At 51.7% G+C, this 16,792-nt stretch overlaps 1 long non-coding RNA gene and 1 pseudogene across 1 annotated transcript; one reads left to right on the top strand and one right to left on the bottom strand.

Annotated features, from left to right (window-relative positions):
- Positions 1 to 6,819: 6,819 nt before the first annotated feature.
- On the bottom strand, positions 6,820 to 9,353 carry LOC143686679 (chloride intracellular channel protein 1 pseudogene; annotated as a pseudogene).
- Positions 9,354 to 13,822: 4,469 nt separating this feature from the next.
- On the top strand, positions 13,823 to 16,315 carry LOC143686065 (uncharacterized). Its single transcript, XR_013176872.1, has 3 exons — positions 13,823 to 13,869; positions 15,342 to 15,403; positions 15,909 to 16,315. It is a non-coding gene; the product is annotated as an uncharacterized LOC143686065 (long non-coding RNA).
- The last annotated feature ends 477 nt before the right edge of the window (positions 16,316 to 16,792 follow it).

The following is a 16,792-nucleotide window of genomic DNA, read 5'->3' on the forward strand; positions in this document are numbered from 1 at the left end:
GGCTCCCTCCCCGGGGCGGGGCGGCGCGGAGCCCGCCCCCGCACTCACACCCCTTCCGGCCGCACCGCTCCCCGCGCGGCCCCGCCCCCGCAGCGCCCCGGGCCTCCCGCCTGCGCCGCCCGCCCATTCTGCAGAAGGGGGAACTGAGGCCGCCAGCGGGGCGCGTGCTGAGCGTGCGGACAGCCGAGGGCGCAGATGGGGCCGGGGGGCCGCGGTCCAGGCCCACAGAGTACTGGAGGGGGGGCCGTGGCGGGGGGGATCCGGGAGCCTCCTGCCACCAGGGCTTGTACTCCTGGGTCCTGGGAGGTTACAAGATGGACGTGTCCATGGGGGGGCTTCCTACCCCCCAACTTTGAGTTCTGCTAAGTGTGACTACTTTGGGTCTGGTGGAAACCGAAAAGCTCGCCTCCTCTGGAGAGGACAACTTGATTTTTTTTTTTCTTAATTGGAAGTTTGTGCTTTATTTTCCAAACGTCCAGCGATGAGAGGCTAGTCCTCATGTAATGAGAACCTGCAACAAAGAACTAGTATATTTAAAAGTTCAGAAAACCAGTCCTGTTACCCTGGGCTGTCACCCTCACCCCAGCAGGAAATATAACTGCGGGGCGGGGGCGGGGCTCCCTCGAGCGGCCCGATGGGGTGGGGTGGGGGGACCTTCTGCCGCAGGAAGGAGGAGGCTCGGAGGCCCCACTCCGGCTTCCCCTGAGTCCCAGCCGCGCCAGCGGTGCCAGGAGAAGGGGCTGCGGGGAGTGGGGGCGGAAGGCGTGGGAAGGCAGAAGTCACTTAGCCAGACCAGAGGAGGAGCGAAGAGAACAATCTGATAGTCACCCCTTCCAGCTGGGGAGACCCATCCAGTCTTACCGCCCGCGGGCTCCTCCCACCTTCGCCTCCTCGGCTGTCCCCAACCCCAGCTGGCCTCTGCTGTCCAAAGCTTCAGCCTCTGGGGAGCCACCAAGGCCTTCAGGGTCCTAGATCCCAATACTGAACCCACCCGGTTGGCTGTTCAAACCCTAAACCCTTCAGTGACTCGGCAGCCAGGAAGCCTTCCCAGAAAAGTGCAACTGCACTCCTCCCATACCTTCCCCCCGCCCCCCATCTCCTGAAAGCCCCAGTTTCCAGCCTTGACCCCTACCCAGACATTGTGTGCTCCCAGCCCCATCTTTTCTTCCTAGGACGGGCTGGGCTCATCCTTCCTTGACCCCTTCCCCCCACCCCCACTCCCACCCCCATGCCTTCCTGAAGACAGAAAGTGGTCATACATAAGGACTGGCTGGCTGGACTGAAAGGTCCAACCCTTTGCAGCTTTTGACAGGTCATCCACACTGAGTCCTGGGGCATCTGCTGGGTGTCCAGGCTTGCCATTCCTGGGGGAGGTGAGGGAATGCTGGCTTTCTGCCTGTGGCTCCCTCCAGCCTGGCATTTTAGATCCGCCAGGTATTTCCAGTGTGTCCCTTTCTCGCCTACCTCTGCTGTCCAGAAAGGCAGCCCCACCTGTTGCTTGGGAGACTGTCAGCCAGGACAAGGCTGGATATGAGCCCTACAGCTCCCCACCAGAGACCTCTCTCCCAGAGAATGGAACCCTGGGCGTTTAAGTAACTAGGACTCCCACCGCCATACACACATCTGGGGTTTGGATCCATCTCTTCCAGCCCCAAAGACCTTTACCCCAAGCCTCTTCAACCCCACCCCACCCTCAGCTGTGGGTTGGTGTTTGCTAGAAGATAGGGCCAGAAGGCCTGCCTGTTTGCTCTGGCAGCCTACCCTCTATTTCCTTTCCTTAGCCCAGCCCACCCTGTCTGCAAACGACCAGAGGCAAACAGCTGCCAGCAACTGGGGGCCCCATCATGGCAGAGCATGCCCACCTGCTCGGCTGCCCCCGCCATCAGGACTTCTGGACACTCCTCCAGGCTCCCACAGAATCACACATTCCAGCTGCCTGCCCAGTTGCTGTCCTCTGTTATGTCCTCTGTCTGCTCTTGAACAGAGAATCAGCCGGTAGCCGGGGAGTCCAAGGGCCATGTCTACCCTCGCACCTCCCAGCTGCTACATACTGAGAGCTCCCTGCCTGGGCCCAAGACCCAGCTTTTCTCAACCTCCGTGGGACAGATGGTGGCAGAATTTTTCACCTCTCTGGCAGGGGGCATCCACCTCAGCTGAGCGGGGCTGGGATGGGGCAAAGGGGGAAAGGGTGTGTCTTCCCTGGAAGGATTTACCCACATGAAGAAGAGGATGTTGCAGGCAGAAGGTGAGAAACCCAGCCGTGTGTCAGGGTCAGGAAATCAGTCTGTCAGCAGAGCTGGACAGTGGCATGATGACCGGGGGTGGACCAGAGAGGCAGGGCTTGGACACTGAGAAACTTGGTTGCCCGTGGAGACCTGGATTTTGTCCTGAAAGCTTTCCACGGAGGGATGGAGTCAGATTTGCCTTTTAGAAAATTCTCCTGGAAGCTGGCGTGGGAAGGGATGGAAGGGGGAGAGCGGAGGCTGAAAGGAGCCCGCAGTTGTCCCGAAGGGAAATGAGGAGGTGAGGACCAAGGCAGATTGGGGTGATGACAGACAGGCCCTGTGAATGGTCAGGATTCAGGCAAGAGAGAAAGCAAAGCGCCACAGGTGACTCCTGAGTTTCTGGCTTCAGCAGCTGAGTGGGTGAGGGGTTCAGCCCTGTGTGGGGCGGGGGCGGGGGACTGGGGGGTTTGAGCAGTAGGTTGAGGGACAGATGTGAGGATCAAGAAGTGAATACGGGGCCAAGTGGGGTGTGAGGGATCTTGGGGGTGGAGGTGTCTAAGGGCAGTTATGTATTTGGGGCTGGAGAGAGAGAGCTGGGTGGCAGCCTGAGCTGCTCGTGTCACCCCCCCACCATCACTGCCACCACTCAGCTAAGTGGGCCAGGGGCGGTCCCTCACTTAATTGCAGCTCAGCCATAGGCAGGTGAGCTGAGCCCAACAGACTCTATCTTGAGAGTTTAAGTGTTGAGCTAGACATTGTATCTGGAGGGCAGTGGGTGTTTGGACTGGAATTGAAGGGCCAGAATTAACAACCTCTTAAGTAGAGCCGTGGGAGACCAGAGAGGAAAAACAAGCCCACGTGAAGCAAGAAGTTGAGACAAGAAACTATGGGGTGTCAGAGTATGAGGGGGTGGGGAGGCTGCCTGATGGCACCCAAGTTCCTCAGCAGACCTATTGTACTTTTGTCCTTGACTCCCCCAACATTCCGTGTGGCATAATTCTATGCCCTTGACACGATTTGCTTTTATTGGCCACAGCTTGAGCAAGTTTTTGGAGTTTTTTGCAGTCAAAGGGCTGTGACTACAAAGAGTCAGGTCAGCCCAGCTCTGAATCCGGGCTCTCTCTCCTACAGGCTGTGCAGCCCCAAGCCAGGCCCTTCACCCCTCTGAGCCTCACTTTACTCATCCCTAATAGTCAGATCGAGCTAACTGCTGTAGCAAAGTCACCAGAAGCATATGCGGGCTTAAATGCTATAGACTCTTACTTTTCAGACACAAAGTCTGAAGCAGATATTCTGCTCTGTGGGGTGGTGATTCTGAGACCCAGGCTTGGTCCATTTTGCAGAGCTGTTATCTTTAACGTGGTCCCAGGGTCACCACATTTGTCTGCATCAAGGCAGAGGAAGGAGAAGGAGCTTGCAGGTGGCAGAAGGGAACAGGGAAGGTCTTTATGGGCTGGGCCTGGCTTTGAGCGCATCATTTCTGCTCGCATTTCATTGGCTGGAATTCAGTCACATGGCCATCTGTAGCTGCAAGGGAAGCTGGGAAATGAAATCTAGCTGTGCTCAGCAAGGACCGGAAGCAGGTTGCTGGACAGCTGGATGGTCTCCACCATGGATGGAAATAATCCTAGTCCTTTCTTAAGGTTGGTGAAGTACATTGCAGCACCCATCCTCCCTTCTCCTGATAACAGTGCCTGGTTTTCTTTTTGGAAATCTTTCCTCCCCCCTCTCAGTTGCTGTGACTTCCATATTGCGGGTTCCAAGCCCTCCATCCAGGGGTGAACCTGTGACTCTGTCCTAGCCAATGAGGACCCTGCAACCCTTCCCTCTTCCCAGCTGCAGGGATTGATTGGGCCATGATGTCCATGTGATCCAAGTCGGCCAATCAGAACCATCATGTGTGACCTTTGTTAGAATATTGGGGAAAATATTCTTACTCTATGGTTGACACCGGAACTGTTGGGATATAAGCTTGGTGCTAATGGCAGCCATCTTGCCGCCATGAGGGTAGAATTTGGCTGCCAGTGAAGCCATCATAAAGAGAAGCCAAGAAATGGAGAGAGAGAGATCTTATAAGCCTCTGGATCTTCCTGAAGTCTGTCTACCCTTGGTCTTTGAAGTTATGTGAGTCAATAAATCCCTTTTTAGGTGGGTTTCTGCCATTTGAAAATGAAAGAGTTGGAATTGAAACAGCTGTAGTGGTAATTAACTGATGGATGCTGGTGAAGCATAGTGTCTGGAAGTGGTACCTGCCCAATAAAGGGTTTCTGGTGTTGTCTTTATTATTACGGGAATTGGGAAAAGGACCTGCAGTGTAGATTAAGAAGGAATCTCCAGAGAGGGAGGCCGTGAATACAGGGCCCAGGAAGGAAGTCTTCTTAGATGTCCCAGCTCTAGACCTTGTCCTAGAGCTGTCCAGCTGGCCCTGGGGCCATACCCCGGCACCCCCACTCACTTCAGTCCTGCGTGAGCGGCAGCTCTGCCCCTCACAAAGGCTCCAAAGGATAACCTTTCTAAGCCAGACTGGAAAATACCTGTAATTAGAGCCACCAAGTGGGGCACTCAGCATGTGCCGGGCCCAGAGCTGAGCTGTTTTTGTGTATTGTCCATTGAATCCTCACCAAAACGCTGAGCTATGCATTATTAATTCTCCCCATTCAGAGGCGACTTCATGGACACTCAACCCGTGTGACTGTATTTGGTAGGCCCCACACCTGGTTTCATGGCCCATTACTGCCATCCTGAAATTTTTAATAATTTTTGTCTTTAAACTTGGGTTTACCCACAAAGGATAGGTCAAGTCTACTTAAAATTTAGGCCTAAGAGTCACCCCCAAGAGAGCCTCTTTTGTTGCTCAGATGAGGCCTCTCTCTCCAGCCAACATGACGAGCAGTCTCACCACCCTCCCCATCTCCACATGGGACATGACTCCCAGGGGTGTGGACCTTCCTGGCTACGTGGGACAGAAATCCTAGAATGAGCTGAGACTTAACATCAAGGGATTGAGAAAACCGTCTAGACCAAAAGGGGGAAGAGGGAAATGAGACAAAGTGTCAGTGGCTGAGAGATTCCAAACAGAGTTTGAAGGTTATTCTTATGCATCAAGTAGATATCACCTTGTTATTCAAGATGTAATGGAGAGGCTGGAGGGAACTGCCTGAAAATGTAGAGCTGTGTTCCAGTAGCCATGTTTCTTGAGGATGATTGAATAATGATACAGCTGTCACAATGTGACTGTGTGATTGTGAAAACCTTGTGTCTGATGCTCCTTTTATCTACCTTGTCAACAAAGGAGTAGAACATATGGAATAAAAACAAATAATAGCGGGAACAAATGTTAAAATAAATTTAGTTCGAAATGCTAGTGATCAATGAAAGCGAGGGGTAAGGGGTATGATAAGTATAATCTTTTTTTTTTCTTCCCTGTTTCATTTTATTTCTTTTTCTGAATTAATGCAAATGTTCTAAGAAATGATGAATATGCAACTAAGTGATGATATTGTGAATTACTGATTATGTATGTTGATGTTTTATTTTGTTTCTTAATTTTTTAATTAATAAATAAATTTTAAAAAATTAAACATAAAAAAAACTTGGGTTTAATAAGCCAAGTCCAATGGGCCAATGGCACACATGTATGAGCAGAGGAGATGTGTGCAGCCTGTTATCCGTTCACATATGGCCTTGGTGGTGCCCCATGAACACAGAATTCTGATGGACCTGTGGTGCCTGGGAGGTCAGTGAGATGTGATTCAAGAAAATGGGGATCCTCGCAGCCCTCAGAGACCACGCTTTCCATTTGAACCAGAACATGCATTGAACACAGTAAAGAGGCAAAGGCCCAAGGAGCCCTAACGTATGCTTTCTTCCTCGTGGTGCCTCTCCATACTAGCCAACAACATACATCCAAAACGGTGACAGAGAAAGAAAAGGAAAGATAGGGCAACACGGATGCATCCTTTAATCTCAGTTCTTCCGTCCTTACCTGCAAGCCCAAAGCAGAGCATTTTGGCAGAATGTGAGTGTCTCAAGTCATGAAACAAAAAGAGCTGAACTACTGATGGGCAGCATTTCCACTATTCTAGTAAGGAACAAAATGTATATGCACCAAAATCTACAAAATGCCAGGCATTTTGGTATTTCCACAACAAGCAACATGTGATTAACTTTGCATTTAAAAGTGGCCTGGCACAAAGTAAAGATGAATGCTAAAATGCATGCTAATAATTCTAAGTTTTAATTTTTCTTCACTTAGAACAACTTTAAATGGCAAAAAAAAAGTCAAAAGAAACTGCAGAACTTAGGAAAAAACTTTATATTTTAGTACCTTTAATAACACCTTTCCCTCCTGCTTTTTTTTTTCATTCTGTATTTTATTAGTGAAATACGCTGCCTTACCCGCCCCACCCCACAAGAAAAACCTCACCCTGGTCTCCCCTCCTTTTCCCTCACCTCCCCAGCAAGCCCTACACAAGGGTTCCAGGATTCCCTGCCCTCTGTCCATTTTGGAGCGTGTCCATTGTGTAACCGTGGGAAAACCACCCCATGTCTCTGTGGAGGGAATGGAGGGAGTGAAGGAGCCCCCAAGAGGGGCTTATTTGAGGGCTCTGGCCACTTGCGCATGGCTCAGCTCAGTCTCCTCATCGTCTGGACAGATGGAGGCGAATTCCTCCCGAGCACAGGTGTTGGGCAAGTACCGGTGCCGCCGCCCAGAACCCCTCCGGGATTGAGATTTCCCGATACTTCTTACAAACACTTGTGCAGTGTGGCGCTTTGGCAAAAGGTTGCAGTCAGCCGAGGTGAGCTCGGAGCCATCCAGAAACTTCCTCCGAGAGATGCCGTCATCTTCAGCACTGGTCTCAGCCACATCTTCTGGGAGGAGTGGGGGGATGTCAGGTAGTTGTCCACAACCTTCAGGGCTTTCAGAATGCGGACCCTTTCTCCAGGTTACCGTTGAGTGCTGGGTTTGAATTCCTTTTTTTAAAAAATTAATTTATTTATTAATTAAAAAAAATTTAACAACAAAAACGAACTAAAATGTTAACATGTGATCATTCCGTTCTACTATATAATCAGTAATTCACAATACCATCACTTAGTTGCATATTCATCATTTCTTAGAACATTTGCATCAATTCGGAAAAAGAAATAAAACGAAAACAGAAAAAAAGAAAGATTATACATACCATACCCCTTACCCCTCGCTTTCATTGATCACTAGCATTTCAAACTAAATTTATTTTAACATTTGTTCCCCCTATTATTTCTTTTTATTCCATATGTTCTACTCCTTTGTTGACAAGGTAGATAAAAGGAGCATCAGACACAAGGTTTTCACAATCACACAGTCACACTGTGAAAGCTGTATCATTATTCAATCATCGTCAAGAGACATACATGGCTACTGGAACACAGCTCTACATTTTCAGGCAGTTCCCTTCAGCCTCTCCATTACATCTTGAGTAACAAGGTGATATCTACTTAATGCATAAGAATAACCTCCAGGATAACCTCTCCACTCTGTTTGGAATCTCTCAGCCATTGACACTTTGTCTCATTTCACTCTTCCCCCCTTTTGGTCAAGAGAAAGTTTTCTCAATCCCTTGATGCTGAGTCTCAGCTCATTCTAGGGTTTTTCTCAATCCGTTGATGTTGAGTCTCAGCTCATTCTAGAATTTCTGTCCCACGTTCCCAGGAAGGTCCACACCCCTGGTAGTCATGCCCCACGTAGACAGGGGGAGGGTGGTGAGTTTGCTTGTTGTGTTGGCTGGAGAGAGAGGCCACATCTGAGCAATAAAAGAGGCTCTCTTGGGGGTGACTCTTAGGCCTAATTTTAAGTAGATTTGACCTATCCTTTGTAGGGTTAAGTTTCATATGAACAAACCCCAAGACTGGGGCTCAGCCTATAGCTTTGGTTGTCCCCACTGCTTATGAGAATATCAAGAATTCAACTTGGGGAAGTTGAATTTTTCCCCATTCTCACCATTCCCCGAAGGAGACTTTGCAAATACTTTTCCTGAGTTTGAATTCTTGATGTAGGCAGAACATTTGGCAAATATGTTCACTCCAGCTGTGTTGTTTTGGGATTCAGGGCTGCCAGCTTGGGGTGCCTGGGAGGGCACAGCCCTGACTCAAGAAGTTCCTCAATCTTGTCGGTGTCTGTACACGTCAGTGCCCTGCAGCAGGAGTGGAGCTGCCCTCCCGGGCACAGCTTCTGCACAGACTCGGCCGCCTCTTGGTGTCACAGTGGTCATGTTGAAGGTGACTCCCTTGAGCCAGAGCACCACGAACAGTCTCTGGGAGAAAGGGCAGTTCCCAACCTTGGCCCCATCAGTGCCAGGCTTCACGAACAACTCGACCTGCCAATGTTCTTCAGCCAAGGTTGCAATGGGGGACCCTCCTGCTTTTTGAGCAGGGGGTACCACAATTTCGCTTTGTGCTGGGACCCACAAATTATGTAGCCAGCCCTGTTCCCATCTTACCATAAAAAAAAAATGCTCTGAAGGGCTCAGAGAACCTAGATGACGTGCCCAAGCTGGGATTCAAACCCAGGGGGATGTCCTCCAGAACCCAGGCTCCTAAGCATCCCACAAAACTTAGGCTCAAGGGAGCCTTTCCTGGGCAGCGAAGAGTTTCTCCCACATGCTCCCTCCTGCCCCCTGCCTTACGTTGGCTCTCTGAGCTCATGCCCCTTCGCTGGACTGTTCCAGCAGCCTCCTCCCTAGCCTCCTGCCTCCAGACTTTCCTCCAGTACAACAAGATTCTCTCACTCAGATGCTGCTTGTGTTACTTCATTCCTCTGTTCAAGAACCTTCCTAGATCCCTACAACTGCCAGGATAAAGTCTAAAACCTCTTCAGCCTTGCCATCGGTTGGCCCCTGTGCATATCCTGGCAGACCAGTCTCCCTGGAATCTCCCTGACCCTGTGCATTCCAGCTGTGTCCCTTTGATCATGCTGTTCCCAGGCCTGGAATGCTCTTCCGGCGCCTCTTCCTCCAATGCGTCCCCACCTGGAAGCTCATTTCCTTGGTTACCCCAGTTCCGGATAGTCACTCTCTTCTTGCCTGCAGTCCCATAGCAAGCTGTGACTGGTAGTGAGCTCCCCGAGATGTAGGCCTGCCTCCTCATTGTATGGAATGAGAGAGAGGAAGGGATCCGAATGGGGACATGAAGCCAGGGCAGCCGAAGCAGAGCTTTGACTGGCACCCCAGGGAAGGTGTCCCAAGCATCTCACTCCAGGCCGGTGAAGGAGTATGACGAGTACAGGGAGCAAGTGATCGGCCAGAGCTGGGGAGGGCTGGGGGAGAGGCCTGGGCGCTCACCCTCGTTACCCCACCTTTAATCATTCATTCAGAACTATTTATCAAGGACAAGCCACGGACCAGGCACAGGGCCAGACCCTGGAGAAATGGTCCCTGATCTCCCCGGCCTTATGCCTGTGAGGGGACTGAACCAGTGCACCCGGACAGCCAGGTAGAAATGGGAATCGCAGTGTGACCCACGGTGCCTTGAGAACATGGGGAGTGGCAGGTCTCCCTCAGGGTGGAGGTCTCCCGGAGGAAGTGACGCGTCTGAGAGCTAAAGGCACAGGGGAGGGAAGAGTGTTCCAGGCTGAAGGAACAGCCTGTGCAAAGTTGACTTGGTTGTAAGAACTTGGGGGTGCCTACCCACCTCTGGGTCTCAGTCTCTGGCAGTGCCACCAGTGGGAGGGGCGGAGACAACCTCTGGACTCCCAGGCAGAGAGGCCAGGGCCCACTGCCACTGGCCTGCTTTGGTTTGTAAACGACTTGATTTAAAAATGCAAATAGACTTGGGAGCCCCCCACCTGCCACCTCCCAGGGCTCCCGGGGGCCCAGCAAGCAGATGTTCTCGGTTCTGTAAGACTCTGCTACTGAGCGCTGACTCCTGAGTCTACTCTCTTACCAAACCCCCTCCACCCCCCACCTTGATAACCTCCCTCAGGGATGGGGCAAAAGACGGTTCAGGATGACCTTTGCTCCCGGCTGCTACTTCCCCACCTACGCCAAATTCTTCTGTTTTGGTCTTTGTGGCTTGGAGACTCCTGTGCAAGTCCCACCTGCACCCCACCAGTCTTCCTGGGCCTGGGGTCCCACCTTGCCTGGGACCCTCACACCTACTCCTCCAGCCCCTTCCTGTGCTTTAGGAAGGCGTCCTACCAGGGGTCCCCTGACTCCCAGCCTCTTACCTTCTCTCAGCCCTGCCCACTCAGGGCATGTCGATATCTCAGCCTACCCTTCAGCCTTGAGGCTTTTCCTTCCCTATCCCTAGCCCTTGGCTCACCAGTTCCTGCCTCCCATGGTTGCTGACACACAGTGGAAACTTCCTTGCCTCTGGACTCCTGCTCATACTGTTCCCTCTGTCTGGAACACCCTTCCATGGTTGAGCTGGCTGATTCCTGCTCATCCTTAATGGCTCAGATTAAGGATCTAATCCTTGAGGCCAATAGGACTCCCATAGCCCAGCCTGGCACCCATCAAGCATGCAGCACTTGGGCATTCATTGTCAGCTCTGCCCCGCTGGTGCACATACCCTTGAGGCACCTGGTCTGACTCATTTCTGTTCCTAGGAGGTGCCAGGGAAGGTTTCTTGAATGATCAAGTTAAGGTGGGAAATCTTGGGAGCCTCTTGCCAGGAACAGAGTACATGCAGGCCTGCTGGAGCCCAGGCAAATGGGGCTTTGCCATCAGCAGGATGGAGTAGGTCCCAAAAGGCCATCAGACAACCCACTGCATTTTGGTATTTGGCATGTCCCCCCTTGCATTCACCTCTGCTAGAACAGCCCCTGCACAAGTCGGGCATGGGGGCCTTGGGCCAGGCTGCTTACTCCTCAGCTCCTTGAGGCAACTTCCTGTCCTCACCCCCTTATCTCCCCGGCCAGGCCGAAGAGAGGAAGTTGCCCTCTCCCTCCCATTGGTGGGCAGAGACACCCCCTGGACCTCAGAAAAGTATGGAGCGAGGCATGCAAGGGTGTGTCTCCTCCTTCCAGACCTGCCTCCTCTTGCTGCTGCTAGCAGATTCCTCTTCCTGCAGCTATGCCGCTACTCTCCTGCTCCCGTGCCTTCTGTGACTCCCCATGGCCTACCCAATCAAGACCGACTCCTCGCCTTGGCCTTTAACATTACTTCTAGTCATATTAACCTGTCTTCTCAATGTCTGCCTTAAGATTTCCTCCCTCTCTGCCTGTGGCTCCCTGCATTGTGAAACCCATTTTTCTCATCTTGATGTGTCTAACCCCTCCTTAGTCTTCAAAGCCAGGCGCAAATGCTGCCTTCTCCAAGAAGTCCTTTGTGCTAGTTTGAAAGGATGTATGTACCCTAGAAAAGCCATGTTTTAATCCTAATTCCATTTTGTAAAGGCAGCCGTTTCTTCTAATCCCTATTCAGTACTGTGTATTTGAAACTTTAATCAAGAGTGGTTGTTAAGCTGGATTAGATGGAGACATGTGTCCACCCATTCGGGTGGGTCTTGATTAGTTTACTGGAATCCTATAAAAGTGGAAACATTTTGGAGAAAAGAGGAGATTCTGAGAGAGCAGAATGACATAGCCACGAGAAGCAGAGTCCACCAGCCAGCGACCTTTGGAGATGAGGAAGGACAATGCGTCCTGGTGAGCTTCATGAAAGGAAGCCAGGAGAGAAGGCTAGCAGATGATGCCATGTTCACTACATACCTTTGCAGATGAGAGAGAAACCCTGACCCTGCTCACCATGTGCCTTCTCACTTGACAGAGAGACCCTGAACTCATCGGCCTTCTTTTTTTTGGCTTTTTAAAAGGGAAATTTAATAAGTTGCTAGTTTACAGTTCTAAGGCCGAGAAAATGTCCCAATTAAAACAAGTCTATAGAAATGACCAATAAAAGGCATCCAGGGAAAGACACCTTGGTTCAAGAAGGCCGATGAAGTTCAGGGTTTCTCTCTCAAGTGAGAAGGCACATGGCGAACACAGTCAGGGTTTCTCTCTCAGCTGGAAGGGCACATGGCGAACATGGCATCATCTGCTAGCTTTCTCTCCTGGCTTCCAGTTTCATGAAGCTGCCCGGGAGGTGTTTTCCTTCTTCATCTCCAAAGGTCACTGGCTGGTGGACTTTCTGCTTCGTGGTGCTGCAGCATTCTCTGCTCTCTCTGAGTCCATCGGCCTTCTTGAACCAAGGTATCTTTCCCTGGATGCCTTTGATTGGACATTTCTATAGACTTGCTTTAAATGGGACATTATCTCGGCCTTAGAACTGTAAACTAGCAACTTATTAAATTCCCCTTTTTAAAAGCCTTTCTATTTCTGGTATATTGCATTCTGGCAGCTAGCAAACTAGAACATCCTCCTTGAGGCCTCTAGAGCCGTTTGTTTCCTGAGCATCCTGATATTTGTGTGATCCTCCATATTTGCCTAAAATTCTCATCTGCAGAATCCAGGTTGTTTCCCTCCCCAACAGGAGCTGTGTCTGAATCATCGTAGGGCCTTTCCAGGGCAGCCCAGTGCATGAAGGTCGTTATAAAGTTGTCTTCCAGGTGGCTTGGGGTCACCTGAGAAGGACACTATCATAGCACTTATCGTCACAGCTTCAGACTCTCACAGATACGGGTTAAATGGAAGTTCTAGCCAATGCCATAAGATAAGAAAAAGAAATGAGGTATAAGTACTAGAAAGTGAAAGAATGAATGAGTATATTCTTATCCATGAGCTTGTGTGACTCTCACCATAGGATACACCAGAGTCAGTGCCCCTGTTGCATAGATAGAGGTTTAAGGCCCAGATAGGGGCTGGGATTTCCCCAGGGCCACACAGTGGGTTGGGTTCCCTCCTAGCTCTGTGCTACTCTGTCACAACACCTGACACAAGCACATCATCTCTTGGCTGGTCTTTGGGCTGTGCCCATCTGCACCTTGGCCAGCGAGGCCAGACATCCTGCATGGCAGGGAGGGGGCTCCAGCCAATTCCCCACTCCCGGCCAGTCTGCCTACAGGGCCTCAGCTGGTAATGGGATGTCAGAAAACAAAGCATGAAAGTTACTATTTGCCTTGTAAATCATTACACCTGACCAAGTCTGTAAACCGAAGGCACAATTTGAAAAGGAACTTGAGACCCGGGACTTGCTCCCTGGGATGGGGAGGAGGCTGCTCCCAGGCCTGGGGCTGGGCTAAGGCGGCCCCTCAAATCCTCCAGCAAGCCTGGGTGCTCTGGCATGCCCTGGCCTTGGGAGTCGGGGTAAGCCCCCTCCGCTCCAGGCCTACCCCCTGCAGTGGGGGTGACACAGAGCCGTATCTGGAGTTCACAGGAGTTCTTCCCACTTCCCACCCAGGAGCAGAACCAGGAAAAAGCTTCAGGAGACCTGAGTCCTGTCCTTGACTCCCAGTCTGGGGGCAGAGGAAAAACTCAGCTCTCTATCTGCAGGGCCCAAGCTCCTCTGGCCTCCACTGCCTGCAACCATGGTTTCCATAGCAACCCTGGCCTGCTCCCTACCCTCTAGGGCCCAGCTGTCCCGATGTTACCTCTCCATGCCCTTTTGGGCCTTGTGGCCCAGCGGTGCCAGGCCTCCGCCCCGGCATTCCCTGCGTGGGCGGCCGGCTGAGCTCCCCGGGGATATCCTGTCATTGTGGCCCAGAGCCTAGGCTCTGCATCTGCCAGGTCAGCCCTCATTGCTCTGGATCCCTTCCAAATCCCCAGGTGGGGCCAGGGAGCCCAGAGGGTTTGGGAAACTTGGCAGCGGCACTCAGGTCCCCCAGAGTGGCAGAGCTGGGCACCATGCCTGAGGCACCTGGCACGGGGGCCAGCCTCGCGGCAGACGCACGGGGTGGGGCTCTGTGCCCCAGAGCTGGCTTGCAGGTGACCTTGGCATGTCCTCTGACTCTCTGGGCTCCTTCTCTGAGGCCAGGACTTATGGCAGGCCCAGCCCAGGCCCGGGCCCAGCACAACAAGGAAATCTGCACCTGTGGGTGTGGCTGCTTGGTGCACTGCCTGGGCACCAGGCTTGCCTCTGTACATGGGGGCAGGGGCGGGTGACTTCACTTGGGCCCTGCCCACTGGCCTTCAACAACCACACTCCATAAAAATGCCTAAATTTGCAAGTTGGGTTCCATTTGCCTCTAATTCCCTAGAGCCATACTACCCTCATTTCCGTACTCAAATCAGCTCAGTAACCCCTGAGTAAATCATTCACAAAGCCAGCTGCTGGAGGTGGAGGGAAGGATGGGACCCGGGTGAGGGCCTCACTGCCCTGTCTGCTCTGATTAGCTAACAAGGACGGTATTTGCCAAATGCACGACTTAATCTTTCCAAGGAGCCATTAGGGTAGGGTTCTATCAGGCAGGATTCTATTTGCAGGATTGCATAATGAAGTAAGGGCCATATACTGGTGCATGGCCCAGCAAGGATTTGGAAACCAGGCCATCGGGTCCCAGAGCCCAGCTTCTTAGGTTCCGTACAGAAAGGAGGCTGTGGCCCTTACCCCACGTCACCAGGAGTACATGACTGGACTCCTAAATCGGCCTTGAGTCAAAGCTCCTGCATGTGACCACTGGGCTATCCTGCCTGGTAAAAGCACTGAGAATGGGCCAAGGACCACGGTGGCCCCTGACATGCCCTCAGCACCCTTTTTGAGCCCCCCTGAAGTACCAGTAACCCCACGGAGAGGGAAAGACCTCCACCTGAGAAGTCCATTGGCTTTATTTTCAATCTTAGCTCTTCTGGAGGACTTTGGGCAAATGACTTCACCTCGCAGAGCCTCAGTTTTCTCAGCTGTAAGATGGGAGCCCCAATGTCCCGAATCCCACAGGGGCATTCTGAGTGCGCCTTGAGCTCGTGTGTCCACAGGGGCCAGGGTGGCCCTACTAGGCTGCAGGCGTTCAGTGCCCCTCCCTCTTCCTTGCATCGCCTCTCAAGGACCCGGCCTTGCTCTGGCTTCTGTTCCCGGGGACACCCCCCCTTTGATCAGACTGTCTGACTTGACCAGGAAGCTGGCCAAGGACAACACCCGCCTAGATCCTGGAGGCAGGGAGCCGACGGGCAGGAGCAAATAATTTTCCATGGCTGTGCAGTTAATGAGGAACTGACACACTCGGGCCCTCAATTAGTCTTTCACCCTCCTCTCCTTCCCCCAGATTTCCATCATTGGTGATATTTACCTTGGAATTGTGCCCAGAACTTCAGGAACCCAGCATGGGTGAGTGGAAAACAATACAAAGGACAGATAGATGGAGTTTTTAAAGGTAGCATTGGCAAGTTTACACTGTCGGTTTTAAAGCATATGACAAAGCGGCAAGTATCAAAACCAAGTGGTTTTGTGTTGGAAGCAATTCACTTGGGCTTCTGTCAGTTGCAAGACAGTACCAAACAACAAAGCGGGGGAAGGCACGGTCTTGTGCCTTTACGGATGAGAATGGGGACTTTGGCAGGTACCGAACAGTTTATAGTGGTTTGGAGCCTACTCTCTGGAGACAGACCTGGGATTCGGTGCCAGTTTTACTAGTCACTAGTTGTATGATCTTGGGCAAGTTACTAAATGTCTCTGAGTCTCAGGCTGTTCATCTAAAAATATGGGAATAATGATGGGCCCCACCTCAGCGGACTGCTGTGAGTTTAGCTGAGATAACCCCTGTAGAACACGGGGACAGAGGTTGTTGGCTGAATGTCTAAGCTAATCACAGCATACCCTTCCTCTTGAACAGAAACTGGATTTCAAGGTCTCTCTGGCAGCTGAGGATGGCTATGTGACAAATCTCGAATCAATGAGATTTGTAGGGGGAAGTACAGAACCTCTGGAGGATGAAGCCTTTGCTTTCCCACTTTCTGCCTGAGAATTAGTTTATGATGCCTGGAGCTGCAGCAGCTGTCTTGTGGCCATGAGGCATCCAGCTTGAGGATGGAAAGCCCACATGCCGAGGATGGCCAAGTGGAAGGAAGGAGTAGGGAGGGTGGTTATTGAACTGCAAAACCAGCCTGAGATTACCAAGCTCCAGTCTTCTTGTCCTGAGAGATGATTTAAAAGGCCTTTATTTAAAGCATTTGGGAGCTGGATCTCCTTCTTTCAGCTGACTGCATCCTAAATGGTATGGGCCCATAGCACACTCAATGAATGTCAGCCATGACCTCACAGAGAATTACAGCTTATTCCACATTCACCCATAAGTGCTCAACAGACAGGGAGAGAGGAAGGCGGTCTAAGCAGGGTGAATAACTATCTGCCTTGCCACCCAGTGGGCAAGTGTGGGCCAGTCATCTCGCTTGGGGCTCAGCTGAAGAAACCCAGATCTTCTTAGCTCTGGCAGACTGGGAGGTGGCAGCGTCTCCCTCCCTCCCCCTACCTGGATGTTTTCCAGGGTAATTTTGTCCGTTCCTGGTTTTTACTTTATGCTCTGCCTTCAGAACGGTGGAAGAGACAGCGTTAAGTGTTGTGCTGGAATCAGAAACTGCCAGAGGTGCCCATTACCCCACCGGAGGGAACCCAGCGGGCCGAGGGGCTGACCCCCCACTAGAGGCTTCCCAGGGAGAACAAAGAAAGGAAAAGGGAAAAACACAGGCGCTTGCTTTCAACCTAAGTGATTAATTACAG

This window comes from Tamandua tetradactyla, chromosome 6 (genome assembly GCF_023851605.1).
Source record: "Tamandua tetradactyla isolate mTamTet1 chromosome 6, mTamTet1.pri, whole genome shotgun sequence".
NCBI lineage: Eukaryota > Metazoa > Chordata > Mammalia > Pilosa > Myrmecophagidae > Tamandua > Tamandua tetradactyla.